The sequence below is a fragment of the Theropithecus gelada genome, chromosome 18 (genome assembly GCF_003255815.1).
Source record: "Theropithecus gelada isolate Dixy chromosome 18, Tgel_1.0, whole genome shotgun sequence".
Classification (NCBI taxonomy): Eukaryota; Metazoa; Chordata; class Mammalia; order Primates; family Cercopithecidae; genus Theropithecus; species Theropithecus gelada.
Window position 1 is genome coordinate 54,368,962 of NC_037686.1, and position 19,228 is coordinate 54,388,189.

The window sequence follows — 19,228 nt, forward strand, 5'->3', positions numbered from 1 at the left end:
GAGGCAGAGGTTGCAGTGAGCCAAGATCACGCCACTGCACTTTAGCCTGGGCAACAGAGCCAGACTCCATCTCAAAATAAATAAATAATTAAAAAATTAAAGTCAGGTGCAGAATGGACAGTACACCCTGAGAGAGAGAGAATAGAGAGTAGGCTGCTCATAAGGCTGAGACAGCATTGATTATTACTGGAGAAACTCCTTTTATGGGAATTTACATGATTATTCATAAGGAAGTGGGAAGAGGTGTTACTAGTAAGCATGTTCTGGGTGGTCCTCTGGGTGCACACGCATAGTACCTGTCTATGCTTGTTCATACATTGCATGTCTCATTAGCATCTTAAATCTCCCCTAAGGGGTGTGTTTCTCACTATTATAATGAGCAAAGGGTCACTGTGAGGACAGGTAAAATCAAAATGCATATGCCCTCTATGGGGAAAATTCCCTACTGAAGATAGCTTTGCTTGAATGAGCTCAGTTACAATGTGAATGCTGAGATTTGTTTTGTTGATTGTATGATCACCAAGGTTGCTACATCCCAAGAACATGGTTACTTCCTTGAATACCTCTCCTGCCTCAAAAGTGGTTGTAAAAATGTCAATATAAGAGAAACGTGGCCATCTAACTGAGGGGCACATTAATTGTATTACTCAACTGTCCTTGGCCAAGTTTTCTAATAAGGTCTAAATGGATAAACTACATAAATAGCAAGCTTAAGTGGATATATTATTCTTATAGCCTGTATGGTCACTAGAACACTTGAGAGTCTAAATTATTGCATACTAATCCTAAGACTCTTCAAAGGATGGCTATAGATCCCTTGTCCTTCTATTTTAAGTCTTTGATTACAAAGAGCACTATTACCCATGGCCATGTTCTAAGAGGCTTCTCAGCATCGTATTCAGTTGTTTGGTCAAAGTTCCACACAGCAGGAGAGAGTTCTCCCTCTCTCTCCTGAACTGAAAAGAATGGTGTTGCCAAAGTGTAGAATCTCTAAAGCACAAGAAATCTGCATCTTGATGTGGAAGTCATTAGGGCTGTTTCCAGATACTCCAGCATTCCTGTTATAAACTGCATTCTTGAGTTTATAAATTCCTATGTTGAAATCCTAACTTCCAATGCAATAGTATTAGGAGGTGGGGCCTTTTGGAAGGTAATTAGGTTTAAATGAGTTCATGAGGGTGGAACCCCCATTATGGGACTATTGACCTTATAAAAAGAAAAAGAGGCTAGAGTTTACTCTCTTGGCAAGACAGCAGCTGAGTACTAGCCAGGAAGAGAGACCGCACCAAAAACCAAATCTGCTGGTGCCTTGGTCTTAGACTTCCCTGCCTCCAGGACTGTAAGAAATAAACATTGTTTAAGCCACCCAGTCTATGGTGTGCTGTTAGAACAGCACAAACTGACTAAGACATCCTCCTTCCAGGTGCACAGTGGGACTGCATTTTGTTACTCCTTTATAGTTAAATATGGATGTGTGACTCCATTTAGCTAATGCAATATGAACATGATCCCTGAGAGCCAGTGCACGATTTGCTATGTTCTCTCCTCCCTGCTATGATGACCTTTATACCCTATGCCAGGATGGCGCCTCTGCTGCTTGGGGTCTCTGAGCGACTATATTGAGTAGACATAAAAGCTGTCACATGACAGAGACATCAACTTTTATAGTGCTAAGCTACTAATATTTTGGAATTATTTGTTACTTCAGCATAACTTAGCCTATCCTGACTGATACAACAACACCAATTGTTAACTTCTCTTAAGAAGAGAAACTAACTGTATTAATCTATTCTCACACTGCTAATAAAGACATACTTGAGACTGGGTAATTTATAAAGGAAAGAGGTTTAATTGACTCACAGTTGTGCAGGGCTGAGGAGGCCTCAGGAAACTTACAATCATGGCAGAAGGGAAACAAACACATCCTTCTTCACATGGTGGCAGCAAGGAAAACTGCGGAGTGAAGGCAGAGGGAAAGCCCCTTATAAAATCATCAGATCTTGTGAGAACTCACTCACTATCACGAGAACAGCATGGAGGTAACTGCCCCCGTGATTCAGTTACCTCCCACCGGGTCCCTCCCACAATGTATGGGAATTATGGGAACTACAATTCAAGATGAGATTTGGGTGGGGACACAGCCAAATCATATCAATAATCAATGGTATGACTATGACCAATATGAATAGGATAATGACTACTGACGCCTCATCAAAAAACATGTCCCCCAGTTGTGGGTTTTTTTTTTTTTTTTTCCCATGAATAAGAATGGATTTCATTGACCAATTCACTTTCTTCTATTTCTTTTCAAAATTAGCAGCACAAATTTTTGAGACTGGAGATATCAAATAGCACTGTAGTCTGTAGTTCTTCTTCCCCATCTCCAACTATCAAAAACATGCTTCAGCCTTCCAGCTCCATATCGTGAAGCCTTCTGATCCAGAGACAGTTACCACTTCAGAGTTCTTATGTACAGAGTTAATACCTCTCCCGGAATTCAGCATATTCACTGGTATTGTAACTATTTTGTGCCTGGCTATTTAGCATTCTTCACCCTCTGGACACAACATTTTCAGGAGTCGCAGAGATTGAGGGGAAACACAATCAAATGCACATTATTATTCCAGGAGAAAAGTCTGTCTTAAATTTCTGACTCTTTTTGTCTCCAAGTGAGCTATTCTGGAGATGTTAGAATGAACCCTAACAGGTCCTATTTCTGTGTTTTCCCAAGCCTACAGCAAACCTAAATCACCTATTCCAGGCTTTCTTTCTCATCCTGTTCCACAATTTCTCCAGAGTTAAAGTAAAGCCAAAGCCAGTTTATCTCCCAACACCACAAAAAGTCAGGAAAGAGTAAACTGCATCTACTTCATAATATAAAATATCCCAGGGCTGAGGGTGGTGACTCACTCCTGCAATCCTAGCACTTTGTGAGGTTGAGGCAGGGGGATTTCTTGAGCCCAGGAGTTTGAGACCAGCCTGGTCAATATAATGAGACCTCGTATCTAAAAAAAAAATTTTAAATATTAGCCAGGCATGGTGGCATGTGCTTGTGGTTCCAGCTACTCAGGAAGTTGAGATGGGAGGATCACTTGAGCCCTGGAGGTCAAGGCTGCAGTGAGCCAAGATTGTACCACTGCACTCCTGGGCAAGACCCTGTCAAAAAAAAAAATAAATAAAAGCCCCTACATTTTCCTCTGAAATTATTTATCATATTAGTTCTGCTTCAGTCCTACTTCAAATTTTGGTGCCTGTATTAAGCCCAGGAGAGAGAATAGAAAAACAATACTTTTCTTCTCTTTGCTTCTTTCTTGGAAGTACATTGTTTCACTTCTTTACTCTCCTGCCCTGCTGATTTTGTTAAAATTTGTGGGTATGTGGGTTGGTGAAATGTTTGGTTGAATAGTGTCCCCCACCACACCCCCAAATTCCCAGAACTTCAGAATGTGAACTTATTTGGAAATAGGGTCATTGCAGATGTCGTTTGTTAAGCTGAGGTCATACCGAGTAGTTTTAATCCAGTATTTCTTGGTGTCCTTATAAGAAGACGTGAAGAGAGCCACAGATGGAAAGGCATAGAGGGACGATGGCCATGTAACGTCTGATGTAAAGGTTGAAGCTATGCAGTTGCAAGCCAAGGAATGCCAAGAATTTCCAGCAACCACCAGAAGCCAAGAGAGAGGGATGTTCAGACTCTTTCTCCAAACCTCCAGGAAGGAATCAACTCTACCAACACCTTGATTTTGGATTCTGGCATCCAGAACTGTGAGAAAGTAAATTCTTGATATTTTAAGCCACCAATTTGTGTTCCCTTGTTACAGCAGCCCTGAGAAAGCAAAACAGTGTCTTTTAATTATGTTCTCTCTACTGCTTCTCAAGCTGTTTGGCATTTTTATAATGAGTCTGTATGCAATGATCTCACACGTTCCTGCATTTTGAATCTTAATGCTTCTCAAGCCTCTGCCCTGAGTTGAGCAAAATAGGATATGAGGCCCGAACTCTTCTTTCTCCAAATAGAAATGCATCAGGATCAGAAACAATATCTTGTTCACCTTTTAATCTCTCCTCCAATACCCTGTCAGAACCTAGAACAGCACTCAGCCCACAGCAGGGCCTCAAAAGTATTTAAGAAAATTATAGAACTAACACTAGACATTATTCCCATTCTTCTGTCATCTCGTACCAAACAGTGATTTAGAATAACTGAATCACCAAGTATGTTAGTGTTGGCTCACTTCATGGCCAATTATCAAACAATAAACTGGGTCACTTTAACAGTCAATCTAAGTCAGTCCATCCACATATGGATGCCAACTATTCCATGGTCCATTAATGCAGCTCCCTTCAATGATTACATCAGGGCAACCAAATGAATATCCAGTTGCCAGAGCCAGGTTTGGGGCATCTGAAGTAACAGAACATCACTAATCACTGAGGACAGAATGAGAAACCTCAGATCTAAGAGGCAAAAGTCAAAGCTAAAACTATCCTACCGATCTGAAAGAGTGAGACTCCATGTGCACATAGTAATGTCATCAATGACTGGGTACACATGCCACATCCCTCAACAGAATTTCTGTTTATTAATTTGCTATTAATCTTAATGAGTTGACTGGCAGGTGAAATATCTACTGGATTCCATGTACACTCCATTTTCTTTCCAAGCATAAGGCAAAGCCAATTTTCTCGATTGGGCTGGGAAGGAGTCCTAATTACCTAAGAACCAGCACATTCCAATCTTAGAGGGACTAAGTCTCTCTGTATTGGAATGCAACCCAAACACAGTTTTCTGTTTCATGAACAAAGAGAAAGCCAATGAACATCTTCTCGAAAACCACTTAATGCCTGGGAGTTTCTCCAGTCAACTTTGCCGTTTGAAATCATACTCCTTACAGGCAACCAGTGGTGCTCAAAGCATCTCTTTCAGCATCCATCTTCCTACTTTGTGATGTTTGGGGTATGTTTTAATTAGATCGGCTACTTTGCCATTCCTTTAAGTATTATATCTTGAGGTACCTGTTGGCTTCTTACAGGTCTCAGGAAGACAGTTCCATTTCTTAGAGGTAGCTAGGAAATATATAGCTGCTTTCAAAGTTCTGTCGCTTTCTGGGAAAAGCAGTTCATCTTCTTTCTCCTCTCCGTGGCTAGTCATTAAATGTTGAAGGTCTTGGCTAATTCTGGGTACTCTAATCTGCAGTGAGTCTGAAAGAAGGGAAAGTCAACTAAAAGCCAGACTGAGGATGTTCATGTACTCATTTCGGGAATGGTCTGGTCACAAGGGTAGAATAACTGACTGTCTACACTAGGCTTCAGAAAAGGTCTTGAACTTTTCAACATTTTCCCCACAGATTATCTCTGAAAATGCAAACACCCTGGGGGAGATAACCTCCCTTATCAGGACTTTTTAAAAAGTCCATCGCAGCATTGATTAGGGAACTGAAGTAATAATTTTCATAGAGACAGGACAAACAGGGCCCTAAAAGTACCCTGTTAGGTTCACACTGTGGAGTCAGAAAGAATCCAAAGAGCTTAGAGGACTGGATCCTCAGTCTCTGAGGAGACAAAATACCGTTATCTCTATTTCAGAGATAAGACCACTGAGTCCCCGGGATTAAAAATGGTACCCTATTGAACACCAAGAAGGCACTAGATGCTTGAAAACTTTTTATGAGCAGAGGATAGACTAGAACAGAAAAGGGCAAGAGAAGGGTGCCTAGCTTCATGATTTGCCAAGTTGTCTCCACTCTGTGAAAATGCCATACTACCTGGGAAGGTGACCCCTTAGGCCAGCAACAGTTGGGGCTGGGAAGACCAAAGAGGTCAGAGAGAGAGGTTTGGATGGAGACGACAAACAAGGTACAGAGTCAGGGACATTGAGGGCTCTGAATATCTGGATCCGAATGTTGAGAAATGACATAAGTCAGAAACAGAAAATCAAATGTCCCAGATTCTCACTTATAAGTGGGAGTTAAATAATGTGTATGCATAGACAAAGAGTGTGGGCTGATGGACAGTGGACACTCAGAAGGGTTGAGGGACAAGAGAGGGGAGAGTGATGAGAAATTACTTGATGGGTACCATGTACATTATTGGGGTGATAGCTACGCTAAAAACCAAGATTTTGCCACTACATAATATACACATGAAACAAAATTGCATCTGTACACCCTAAATTTATATAAATTCTAAAAAGAAATGGAAAGAGAAAAGTCAAAGCTTTCCTCCCTATTACTTGGAAACTGGCTCTAGTATTGATTTTATTCCTGCATTCAGGATAGATCATTTGATGAGTAGCTGGGTGAAAGAGTAGCCCAAAGGAAAACAAAGCAGGGTAGAAAATGAGCAAAGCCAAAGATTTTCTGTGTAAAATTCAGCATTCCAAAACCTCTACAGTAACATTCCAGGTCAGATAATCTGCGACGCCCCCTGGACCTGAGCCACCACACCATGATTGACATAGCCATCTATTCAGCTACTGGTATCTGTCTATAAGGAACAAAAGAAGCATGCGAACGATGGCGTAAGCAAAGATTTGTTTTTGTCACAAACAAGAAATGCCATGCTGTTTCAGTGACTCAGTGGTTTTGGGCCAATGTTGCTGCAATTCTCTTGGCTTTCTCTTGGCTTTCCCATGGGTTTGTAAGATGGCATCAGCAGCTTCAAGGTTCAGATCTCAAACTGTGTTCAAGGGCAGGAAGCTGAGCATAGGGCTAGAAGGTTTTCTGTGACTTCCTCTTATCAGGGAGAAAAAAATTTTTCCTGGAAGGTCCAAGCAGACTTCTTACATTCTCCCTAATCTATACCACATTCCCATCCTTAGAGCAGGACCTACATCTACATTCCCTAAAACTAACAGAACCCCATCTGATGCCTGTCCAAAGTGGGTTACCCTTGCTCCATCCAAAAGGCAAGGGAGATCAGGGGCTGGCACTTTTGGGGACTGTACCTTCTACCGTTAATGGAATCCAGGTAGACTGAGTGCCACTGGATCAGAGCAGAGCCATCAAGGCCAGCATAAGCAGGAGGCTGCTGGGGCTGCCAGTCAAGAGAAAACAATTCGTCCCAGGCAGGCATCCTCTCTAAATTTAGAAGCAAGAGCTAGCCTTTCCAGAGGGTTCTTTGAAAATGTTGGAAAATTATAATTAGACTTTGTGCTTTTACCAAGCCTTTTGTCCCAGGAGCTCAGGGCACTTCTCTGCATCATCTCATTAATCTTCACCATGCCATTTGAGGCAGCCAGCATCTATTGTCATCTTTATTTTCAGGATGAAAGAACTGAGATGTGGAAACAGGTCAATGGCTTGCCTAGTGTCATATACTCAGTGAGGCACCAGCAGCTGAGGACAGGACCAAAACTTACCACTGAAGACCTGGGGCAAGTACTTGGATGGCATTTACTTACCCAGAAAGTATGAGACTTGCAAGGTGACTTGACAGAAGAATGTCAGAGCTCTGTGCAAAGAGGTGAGAGGAACAGAACACAAGCCGTGATTCATTATCCAGGGAACCTTGGGCAAGTCACTTATACTTTCTGAACATTTTCTCATCTAAAAAATGAAAGTAACATCTACCACATCGAGTTGCACTTGGCTGTTTCAAAGACAAAAGAAGTGTTTTAAACAAAACCATGTGACCTAGGACATGTTATAAAATCTAAGTCAATATAAGGCATTGTTATTTGAGAGGATTTGTAGAACCAGCATTTAAAATGAGCCTGCAGCTATTGGCTCACAATGAAAATCCTGAATTGCAACCAGACAATTACAGAAAATGCATCCTAGGAGATGACCAAGAAGTTCTTTTTTGCCATTCAGTGCTATGAACATTTTCACCACTTACTCTGTGGAAACTGCTACAAAGCATGCAAGGACAACTGGACTGTGACCCACATCCTCTAGGAAATACGGTCTGGTAGAGCAGACAGATAAACCACTCATTTTATTGTGAGGCAAAATGAAACAAAACATGGAATAGCCAAGGAGACCAAATGTAGGGGGCCCAGAGGAGACTTGGGTCCGTTCCCATTCAGCAGCTCAGAGGAAGCTTTTGGGAAGTTGCAGGGTGATAGGAAAAGAGACCCCAGATGGCAGGAATATTGCAGTGGGGAGAAATGGAAGCCAAGAACATACACTATTATATGACTAAAGAAAAAGGTACATGGAAGATTGTAGACATTCTAATAAAAAGGTTGTGCAACATGGTATTAAGTGGGATTATTTTTCCTGTTGTCTTGGAATTGCAGCCAAGGTCCATAGCTGAGGTCACAGAGGGCCCTAATTATCTCATGCTCCAAGTTCAAGGAGACATCAGAAGTTGAGGATGGCCACCTCCCTGTAGGTTTTATTGAGGCCAGCTCACAACCAGTTCCACTACCTCCTACCCTTATTCCTGGAAAGCTAAGAGAGTGGTGCTCGGACTTTGGGAGTGTAGCGTTCATGTGAATGGCCCCTTCTTTTAAGGAGAAAAGAAGAAGAAAGTCTTTTACATAAAAAGGTTGAGGGTGGAGGGTGGGTAATGCCTGCAAGATGGAAAAACTGTAATTTCTTATGTCCTGACCTGATTCTTGCTACACTATAGAACTTTGAGGCACTCATCAGCAGAGCGTAGGACTCTTAAGAATATTCTGGAAGCCTGGAAGCAAAGTGTGTTGTCCTTATTAAAAGGAGCTATGCAATACTTGTTGCTGATGCTTACGGCGCGTATTTGTTAATTCTCATGCTGCTATGAAGAAATACTCAAGACTGTATAACTTGTAAAGAAAAGAGGTTGAATTGACTCGCAGTTCCACATGGCCATGGAGACCTCAGGAATCATGGCAGAAGGGTAACTTAACACATCCTTCTTCACATGGTAGCAGGAGACAGAAGTGCCAAACAGAGGTGGGGGAAAGCCCCTTATAAAAGCATCAAATCTTGTGAGAACTCACTATTATGAGAATAGCATGGGGGAACCACCCCCATGATTTAATCACCTCCTACAATGTCCCTCCCCCATAACATGGGGATTACAGTTCACATTCCAATTCAAGATGAGATTTGGGTGGGGACACAAAGCCAAACCATATCAGGGGTATATCTGAAGAAAGACTTCTATCTTTTCCCGGTGGTGGTTTCCCTTGGCAAGAGACCTTTTGGGATAACCCCACATGTATAGGTTTAAAGAGACAGAGATGGGCTAGGCGTGGTGGGTCACAGCTGTAATCACAAAACTTTGGAAGACCAAGGTGGGAGGATCACTTGACTCCAGGAGTTTGAGACTGGCCTGGTCAATTTCTATAAAAAAATAAAATTAAAAGTCAGGTGTGTGGTGTGTGCCTGTGGTCTCAGCTACTCAGTAGGCTGAGGCAGCAGGATGGCTTGAGCACAGGAGTTCAAGGCTGCAGTGAGCTAGGGTTCTGTTACTGCACTCCAGGTTGGACAACAAAGCAAGATTTTTCTTTAAAAAATAAATAAATAAATAAACAGCCTGGCATGGCAGTGCATGCCTGTAGTCCTAACTACTTGTCATGCTGAAGCAGGAGGATTGCTTGAGCCCAGGAGGTTGAGGCTGCAGTGAGCCATAATCATGCCATTGCACTCCAGCCTGGGTGACAGAGCCAGACCTTGTCTCCAAAAATAATAATAATAATAAATTAATAAAATAAGAGATGGAGGTGCAGTATAAATAAATAAATAAATAAATAAATAAATAAATAAATAAATAAAATAAAACAGGCCAGAAGCAGCGACTTACACCTGTAATCCCACCCCTTTGGAAGGCCAAGGTATAATAATTGCTTGAGGCCAGGAGTTGAAGACCAGTCTAGGCAACAAAGCAAGACCTCATCTCTACAAAAAAAAGAAAAAAAAGAAAAAAGAAAGAAAGAAAAAATAGGTCAGTTTGCAGCCATACTTTCTATCTCATCTGATCTAGGAAGGCAGTCCGAGTCTAGCCTGGTTAGTACTTGGATGAGAGACTGCCTGGGAATACTGGGTGCTGGAGGCTTTAGAAAGATTAAAACTCAAAGGCTGTGAAAGAAGACCCCAGTGGTCCCCATGGCCTTATGTGAACACATATGTTCGTGGCAGGGTATGGGCAGCCACCAAGCCAGGTAACAAGAGGCCTGAGGAGGAAAAGAGGTTGGGGCATGTGCCATGGGGGCGCCAAATGGAAATGTGGTGGCTCCTCAGTGAAGTGAAACTGAACACAGCTCCTAAACACAAACACCAGCTATGACAGCAACACTACTACAGTGAAACCCACCACCGCAGAAGGACCAGAAGTGGCCAGGGCAAGGCTGGGGCAGACATACTTCACTAACCTGCAGCAGGGAGTCCCCCAAGATTCCTCTTTCTGACCCCTTCTCCCTTCCGCTTCCCCACATCCCATCTTCATTTACCTGAACAAGAAGCCCCATCTACAACAGTGACTTTCTTTCTTTTACATTTCTTTTAAAGACAAGGTCTTGCTCTGTCACCCAGGCTGGAGTGCAATGACACAGTCACAGCTCACTGCAGCCTCGACCTCTAGAGCTCAAGAGATCCTCCTGCCTCAGCCTCCCAAGTAGCAGAGACCACAGGTGCATGTCCACCACACCTGGCTAAAACAATGACTTTCAAACTTCTCTAAGCATGACCCACAGTAAATGTTTTACGTTATGACACAATTTACACAATTCCAGGCAGCTGACATCTATTATCACATTTATTTTCACACACACACACACATGCACACCTGAAGAAAGCTTTTTGAGGAAATCATATTCTATTACGTGGAATGTACTTTGTAATTTGTATTCCATTCTACTCCTTTTAAAAAAAATAAAGATTGTGACTTTCTAAATTGATGTTATGAGCCAGTAATGGCTTGTGACTTGCATTTTGGAGAAACCAGCCTAGGACAACATGGGAAGGGCAAGGATCACACACACACACACACACACACACACACACACAGCCAGGTCCATGGCTCCAGCCTCACCTGAGTACAAAAGCTGTGCAGGGAGTTTAAACAAAATTTTAAATAATGGGCTGGCATGGCAACTCATGTCTGTAATCCCAGCACTTTTGGAGGCTGAGGCAGGTGGATCATGTGAGGTCAGGAGTTCAAGAGTAGCCCGGCCAGCATAATGAAATCCTGTCTCTATTAAAAATACAAAAATTAGCCAGGCATGGTGGTGTACACCTGTAGTCCCAGTTACTTGGGAAGCGGAGGCAGGAGAATTGCTTGAACCTGGGAAGCGGGGGCTGCAGTGAGCAGAGATCATGCCACTGCACTTCAGCCTGGGCGACAGAGTGAGTTTCTGCCTCAAAAAAGTAAAAGTAAAGATAGTAGTAAATGATATTTTTTAAAAAAATTTCTGAATAATGAACAGGACTGAAATGAAATTGCTCTAACACCTCCAAACAAAAGTCTGGTTGTTTTCAAGGGACTTGCTCCCCCACTGGGAAGTCGTCACAGTGGGAGGGGGTGGTAAAGTTCAAGCCTGTTCTAACACACACACACACACACACACACACACACACACACACATTTTATGTCTCTATTTCCACTTTTGAGACCCTGAATTAAAGTTGGATGGGGCAATACCGTGAAGACCACTGCAGGATCATGCAAAAAAAAAAAAAGAAAAAGAAAAAAATACAAAAAAAGCAAAAAACCCCCAGCAAGTTGGAACCACAGACACACTGGGGAAAGGAAAGTGCGCCCCTCGAACACCAGGCAAACACTGGAGAAGAAAGGACCTTCGGGTCAGCAATGGGAAAGCCGTCCCCCTCAGTCAGCACAAAAGCTCGCCTCCAGGGAGAAACAGGGAGAATCCTTAGCTCTTCTTTTCCTTCCCCAGCGGTCATCATCCTCCCTCCTGAGAAAAGGGAAGAAAGGGTAGCACAGCAGCTGAAAGGAGTTTGGGTTTGCTTTGCTTCCACCTGCGGACAAGGCTCTTTGCAGAGAAAGTCCAGCCTCCCGGTGCCCGGGCCCCCCAGGCAGTCTCCTTATCGGCCACCAGAGGGCGCTCTCCTCCTCCCCGGCCTCCAGCCACACCTGGCCGAGGGGCGTGGTTGCCCCACTCCTGCAGCCCAGAAGCGCACTCACTGCACAGCTGCTGAACCTGCAAGACCGGCCACAGGCACTGCACAGCTGCGGAACCTGCAAGCCCCGCCACAGGCACGCCCCGCTGCCAGCTGCTTAGCTTTTTAAAACAAGCCAGCATAGATGTTCACAATTATTCTCCCCTCAACGGTGGACACTGTCGGGTCAGCAATCCCTAGGAAGCTCCCGGGGACGCAGTTGGAAGACTTTCCCAGAGCTCAGACTCTTCAGGAGGGGGAAATCAGTTCTCTGGCTGCTCCTGGCAGCAGGGCTCCAGCATCCCAGGCTCAAAATAGGGAGGAAACTCGTTGACATCGAAGGACACAGGGTCTCTTCCCACAGACGTCCGTTGTGGCGCGGAGGGACCCAGGAGAGCACAAGGGCTTCCAGATCGGAGACATCACCAAAGAGGGAACGCAGCCACCTTTATTTTTGCTTTGACTCTTATTAAAATACCCAGAGGAAGGAAAGTCTTCAGGCTGGCGCTGTACAAGGCAGTCATTCCCAAACTGCACCAAATTGGCTGCTCCCCAAAGTCCCTGTGTTCTCTCCACACCCTCATGTAAACACACACCCACCAACACCCTGTGTTATTTGTCTTCAGTGAGTTAGAAAGAAGCCTTTAAGATAAGGCGGGGTGAAACTGACAGCTAGTACCCAAAACTTCCCCTCAACATGAATGGGAGACTTGCTTGTATGTTTTTGCCCTCTAAGGGTAACTGATCCCCATGACTTTGCTTTAGCCACGGGAATGGAGTGGCTTTTGGGGTAGAAACAGCCTAAACTTACATAAACTTCGAGATAAACAAGAACTATCACAGCCCATAAAAACGAAAACAACCAGCAGGTTAAAATTATCCCTATGAAGAAACAGGAATTTCACATTATGAAAAGTTTGTTTAAATAATCTGCCAAGTACACATTAATTCCCCCAAACAGGCCTTAAACAGTCTGAGGGATGCTTGAGCTAAAATCTTATAAATTGCTCTGGAATATTTGTCAAACCACCTGCCCAGAACATACTGTATATATTCATAGTGCTGTCCAACAAGTGAGCTATTGTCATTGGATGAGCGGTTTGTCAGCCAGAGGCTGGCTCAGCTAGAGACCATAGTTAAAGGTTTCTAATCCCTTTAGTGATTGAGCCTGGACCCCATTGTTTGGGATACTTTGTGGGGACATGAACTGCGTTCTGTCTTATGCTGCAGATGCTAAAGAAAACATCTGTCCAGTCCCCGCTTCCCTCAGCAGAACACCACGGATTAAATCTGAAACGGTGTAAGTGTTCACATCTGGAAAACTGAGCTGAGTCTGTCTGGAGACATCTGTATGGATCCTATGGACGAGTATGAAAAATGATGATTTCTATGTTTTCTATAGTGGTTTCCACCCTCATGCTAAGGTTTGTGTTTCTGAAATCACACCACAGCCACCCATTTTAAGGAAGTAGGCAGTTATAAACATTCAGGAAATTAAGATTGGAGGACAAAGATTATGTGATGGTTAATCTTATGTGTCAACTTGGCTAGGCTATAATGCCTTGTTTGGCCAAACACTAGACTAGATGTTGCTGTGAAAGCATTTTGTAGATGTGATTAACATTTACAGTTGATTTTGAGTAAAGGAGATTACCCTCAGTCATATGGGAGGGCCTTTTCCAATCAGGTGAAGGCGTTAACAGCGAAGACTGAGGTTTATCAAAGAAGAGGGAATTCTGCCTCAAGACTTGCAACATCAGCTCTTCCCCAAGTGTGCATGCTGGTCTGCTGTAAGATTTCAGATTTTAGACGGGCATGGTGGCACACGCCTGTAATCCCAGCTACTCAGGAGGCTGAGGCAGAAGAATCACTTGAACCCAGGAAGCGGAGGTTGCGGTGAGTCGAGATCACGCCACTGCACTCCAGACTGGGAGACAGAGCGAGACTTGGTCTCAAATAAAAAAGAAAAAAAAAAAGAAAGAAAGAAAGAAAAAGATTTCAGATTTGCCAGCTCCCACAATGGTGTGAGCCAATTCTTTAAAATAATTCTCTCTGTGTGTGTGTCCTATTGATTTGGTTTCTATGGAGAATACTGATTGATATAGATTTCAAGTGAGTCTATTTTATTTTGCACATGTTATAGATCAAAATAATGATGAGACGTTAAGTGCTGCCATTCTACATGATATTACATATATCCCAGATTTCTGATTTTGTTTAGGTGCCCAGACCCTCCTTAATACCCCATGTGACGCACTGGAAGCTGGCGTGACCCCCAGCCATAGGTGTGGTCCTGGTTAATCTAAGGGTAAGCCATCCCCTTCCCAATGATTGGCTCAGGGGAGGGGTCATGTGATTTAGTAAAGACCAATGAGCTATGAGAAGAGGTTTGCTGTAAACTTTTACTAAGGTTCGTCGTCATTCTTCCAAGAGGATTTACAGAAGCAGTATTCTCTCTCCCCTGTTGGAGGAGAATAAAGAAGCAGTAGCTACTGCCATGATGCCCCCATTGTTACTGACAACCCCTGGCACCTGCCCTTTGGTAGAAAATAACATGGGCTTCTGAAAATGTTGTTGAGCTGATTGACTCTCCCAGCCCCAAAGCCTGCACTGGCCCTGGGCTTCCTTTTAGGTGAACCAATCCATTTTCTTATTATGGAAGCCAGTTTGAGCCTGGCTTCTTGAGAGTTGCAGCCAAATGACCAAGTTTCCTTGTCCTTAATTTCTTCTCTGCAAACTGGGAGAATAGAACTGGATGATCTAAGTTCTCCTCAAGCTCTCAATGTCTGTTAATTGCACATTCAGGTACTAGCACTAACAATATCAGCAATATTTGTCAATTACTACAGAAGATAAATGTTATTATAGGTATGTTTCTAAATAATTTTCATTTTTAGAAACAGTAAAATGACATGTTAATTTTAAGTCCATAAAGTATAATTTAATGCCATTTTTTTCCCAGAGGTCTTAACCCTAGTGAACCACTGTCAGCAACAGTAACTTTCGCTAATTTTTTTTAACACAGAAAAAGCTCTAACCAATACAGTAAAAAGAAAAACCTAATAGAAAAATGAGGAAAGAATAAGAACAAACTTCCCAGCAAAGAAATACAAATGAGTCTTAAAACCCATTTATCCGTAGTGCTCCATTATTAGAACGCTAAGTATGTGGGAGTTATTTATGTCCTACTGCTCAAGGTCATTGCTAAGGTCTGATTGCAAAAATTCAAAAAATTGCAACCTCAGGGATACATGGGTTAAACCGATGAAGAGATGCTCAACCTCACTCACAGGGAAGAGGAAAATTAAAGAGAAATGCAAATTAAAGCGATGGCAAAAGTTTTTTTAAGCTACAAGATTGGCAAGTTACCAAAAAGTTTAATAACACGCTGTTGGCGAAGATCTTTTAAAATCAACTTTTATACCAATAATGTGAATTATCACTGAGGACCAGCAATTGAAGGTTTCTTAGACTGTTTTTTGTTGCTACAACAGAATACCACAGATTGTGTAATTTATGAAGAAAAGAGATCTATTTGGCTCACAGTTCTGGAGGCTGAGAAGTCCAGGACTGAGGGACTGCAACTGGTGAGGGCCTTTTTGCTGCATCATAACTTGGCAAAAGGTAACACATGGCAAGGAGGTGTACCCTAGAGACAGAGAGACAGACATTTTCAAAACGTGGAGTCTGAGAAATGGAGTAACTAACTCACTCCCACAATAACTAACCCACTCTGTGGTTATGGCATTAACTCATGAAGGCTTTGCCCTTATAACTTAGTCACCTCTTAATACTGCCTCAACGGCAATTAAACATCAACATGAGTTTTGGAGGGGACATTCAAATCATAACAAGAGGTAAGAGTGAAATAGTGCAACTTTCATGGAAGGCAATTTGACATCATCTGTAAAAATTACAAATGCATATACCCTTTGGCCCAACAATTTCCCTTCTGGAACTTTATCCTACACTTCTACGTGCCCGTGTATAAAATGTTATTTGTAATTGCAATGTTTGGAAACAACTTCAATATGTATCAATAAAAAAGATTAGTGTATCCTAGATTTATACACTAGAATAATTCCCAGATGTTAAAGAAATGAAGTAGCTCTCTAGACAATAAAATGGAATGATCTCTGTCTTAGTCCATTCAGGACACTATAACCAAATGCCATCAACCGTGTGGCTTAAAAAGAACAAACATTTATTGTTCTCAGTTCTGGAGACTGTGAAATCCAAGAATAAGCGGCCAGAAGATTTAGTGTCAGGTGAGGGCTCCCTCTCTGGTTTATAGATGGCAGCTTCTTGCTGTGTGCTTACGTGGTGGAAGGGAATAGCTAGCTCTTTTATAAGGGCACTAACCCCAATCATAAGAGTTCTGCTCTCAATTTAATTACCTCCCAAGGGCCCCACACCCTGAACCATCACCTTAGGGGTTAAGATTTCAACATATGAATTTTGAGGGTAAATAAACAATCAGATCATAACAATCTCTACATTCAAGGTGAAATAAAAAGAGCCAGATGGACTGGGCATGGTTTCTCCTGCCTGTAATCCAAGCACTTTGAGAGGCTAAGGCAGGAGGATTGCTTGAGTGCAGGAGTTTAAGACTAGCCTGGGCAACACAGGGACACTGAGTCTTTATTAAAAAAAAAAAATTAAAAAGAGCAAGATGAAGAACAATGACTGTATGCTACCATTTATATTTTCAAAAAGGAACAACTAAATATATATGTAGAGATAAACTAGGAAGCTATGGAAGAAACTGGGAATTGTTGTTAATCTAGAGATTAATGATGGAAACTAGAAGACAGGAGTAAGAGAGCGGCGTAACTTTTCACTAGATATCTTCAAAAATTTTTTTAACATATAAGTCTACATCAGTTATTTTTTAAATTAATAAACAGAGAAAAGTCAAGTTATTATAAATACATTTCCTGATTTGCTGTAATGACAGTAATTCTGAAGCTAAATTGCAGAGCTTATATTTTGGATAAATAATTCATGATCAGATATAAACAATGATTTGGCACATTTGTTCTCATTCCCTTTTGTGTCTAAGTAAGGGCAATAGAAAAAAAGATCTCCAATTAAGGGAACAAAATGAATCTTACTTACAACATTTTAAAAACTAGTTTTGGGGGCATTTGGCTTTTCCATGCATTCTACCCTGATGTGCCTAAGGCAGATGTCTTCTAACTCAGTGTCTTATCATTCATTTAAATCCACTTGTTCTACAAATATTCAGAAAATGCTTTTCCTGCACCAGGCGCTGGAGCCCCACTAGAAAATAAGCTCAGCACAACTGCTATTTTCATGAGCTCAGTTTTTTCATGATTGTCATCCTTCAAGCCATGTGTAAAGGATGATGACGTAATCAGTAAACTGAGAACTGTAGGTCCTAAAATATGGAGAACCCACAAGCAGAAAAGCTTACCATCTGGGAAAAGAAGACAGCAAGCACTCATGGTCCATGGAAAACCATTCTAGAATTAACCTTTTCCAGTCTGGGATTTCAATGCCTCAATAAATATTTATTTTAGGAAGACAAATAAGAAGGAAGGGAGGGAGGGAAAAACAAAGAAAAGAAAGGGCCCAGCTGCAAAATAATCCAGAAGAAATAACCTCTGAACTTACATTTTAACACATTCATTAATTCATTTGCTTGTTTGACAAATATTTACTGAGAGCATACTATGTGCAAGGCACTCACCTAAAAAGCAGAGATGAACCAAAAGCCTCTGCCCTCATGAAGCTAAAATGAAAGACAGATAGATAATAAATACCTCGATGCACAACCTATTGGCAGGCGGTAATAAGTGCTATCAACAAAGTAGAGTAGGGTATGAAGGTAGAAGAAGGGATGGGGCTACTGTTCTAGGCAGGCACAGGGGAAGTTCTCTCTGAAAGATGCTATTTGAGCAGAGATTCCAAGGAAATGCAGGAGCCATGTAGCTACCTGGGAGAGCATTTTCTAGGCAGAGGAAAGAACAGAACAGCAGCAAAAGCCCTCACATGAATGTGTACTTAGGAGGTTGAAAAGTCAGGAGGCAAAGATGAGTGGATAACCTCATGGAGTTTAGCAAAACATAGCTGAGAAGCAATGGCAGTGTTTCTTCCAGAAAACACACCCAACAGTTACGTAATTTCACACAGTGATCCTGGATCTTTAAAGCAGAAACAGAATCTTCTTATTTACAGACAAAGTAGGAGCCTGCCCACGTGGGCCAGTGTCAGTAACACTGACCAATTGCCCTGTGACCAAGAAATATAATATTTCCCCAGCACTCACCAATCTATGGATTTCCTTCTATAAGAACAATGCTTTGAGGCCCATATTTTGAAGTGAGCTTCAAAATATGAAATACCTTAGAAAGATAATGCACAGATTTGAATTCATACCAAGGTAAAAATAACTGTTATGTGATACTGCTGTGAGCAGTCTAGGTTTTCTGAATTCAGGGGAGAACAGGGCATTCAAAAAATTAAAAACATACAATATAAAAGCTAGAAGTCCCCAAACCAAGCCTCAGCTGCTGTGCTATTTTCTCTCAGACAATGCCTGAATAGAAATATTCTTTCTCTCCAAAGAGAAGAAAGGTATTTCTGTGAAGCTACCATAGCTTGTTAGAAATACCCCTTGGGGACATATGATTCCCTTTGGAGTCTAATTATATATTCACCCAGCGGTATTCTGATCTAAATTTAGTTATCTGAGAAATACCCGGAAAGGGAATACCATTTGCAGACAGCTGCACTAGGTAATTACACATTGTAAATTAATAAATTGACCTTGTTTTCTATAACTCCAATGTGATGAATTCTGCAAGTGTAATAGAGCCAAAGACACAAATCTGAAATAACCGAATGAATAGATGGAAGTGCCTCTGGACTTTACATCTGTGAACTCCTTGGCTAGATCTCACTAGTCTAAAACCTTTCCAGATTCAGTATTTAAGGAAAATCATTCCCTGAATGCAGACCATGGGAGAATTCATTCATTCTACAAAAGATATGGATACCCTGGGCTAGGCATAGGATTTCTAAGAAAAAATAGGACCTACTCTGCCCTCTCCACATGAGGCCACCATGTCTAGCAATTAAGCAGTGGAACCAAGACCCTCAAGGTCAAGTTAATACTCACATTCAAGATCCTTAACTACTATTGTTTGATTGTCTCA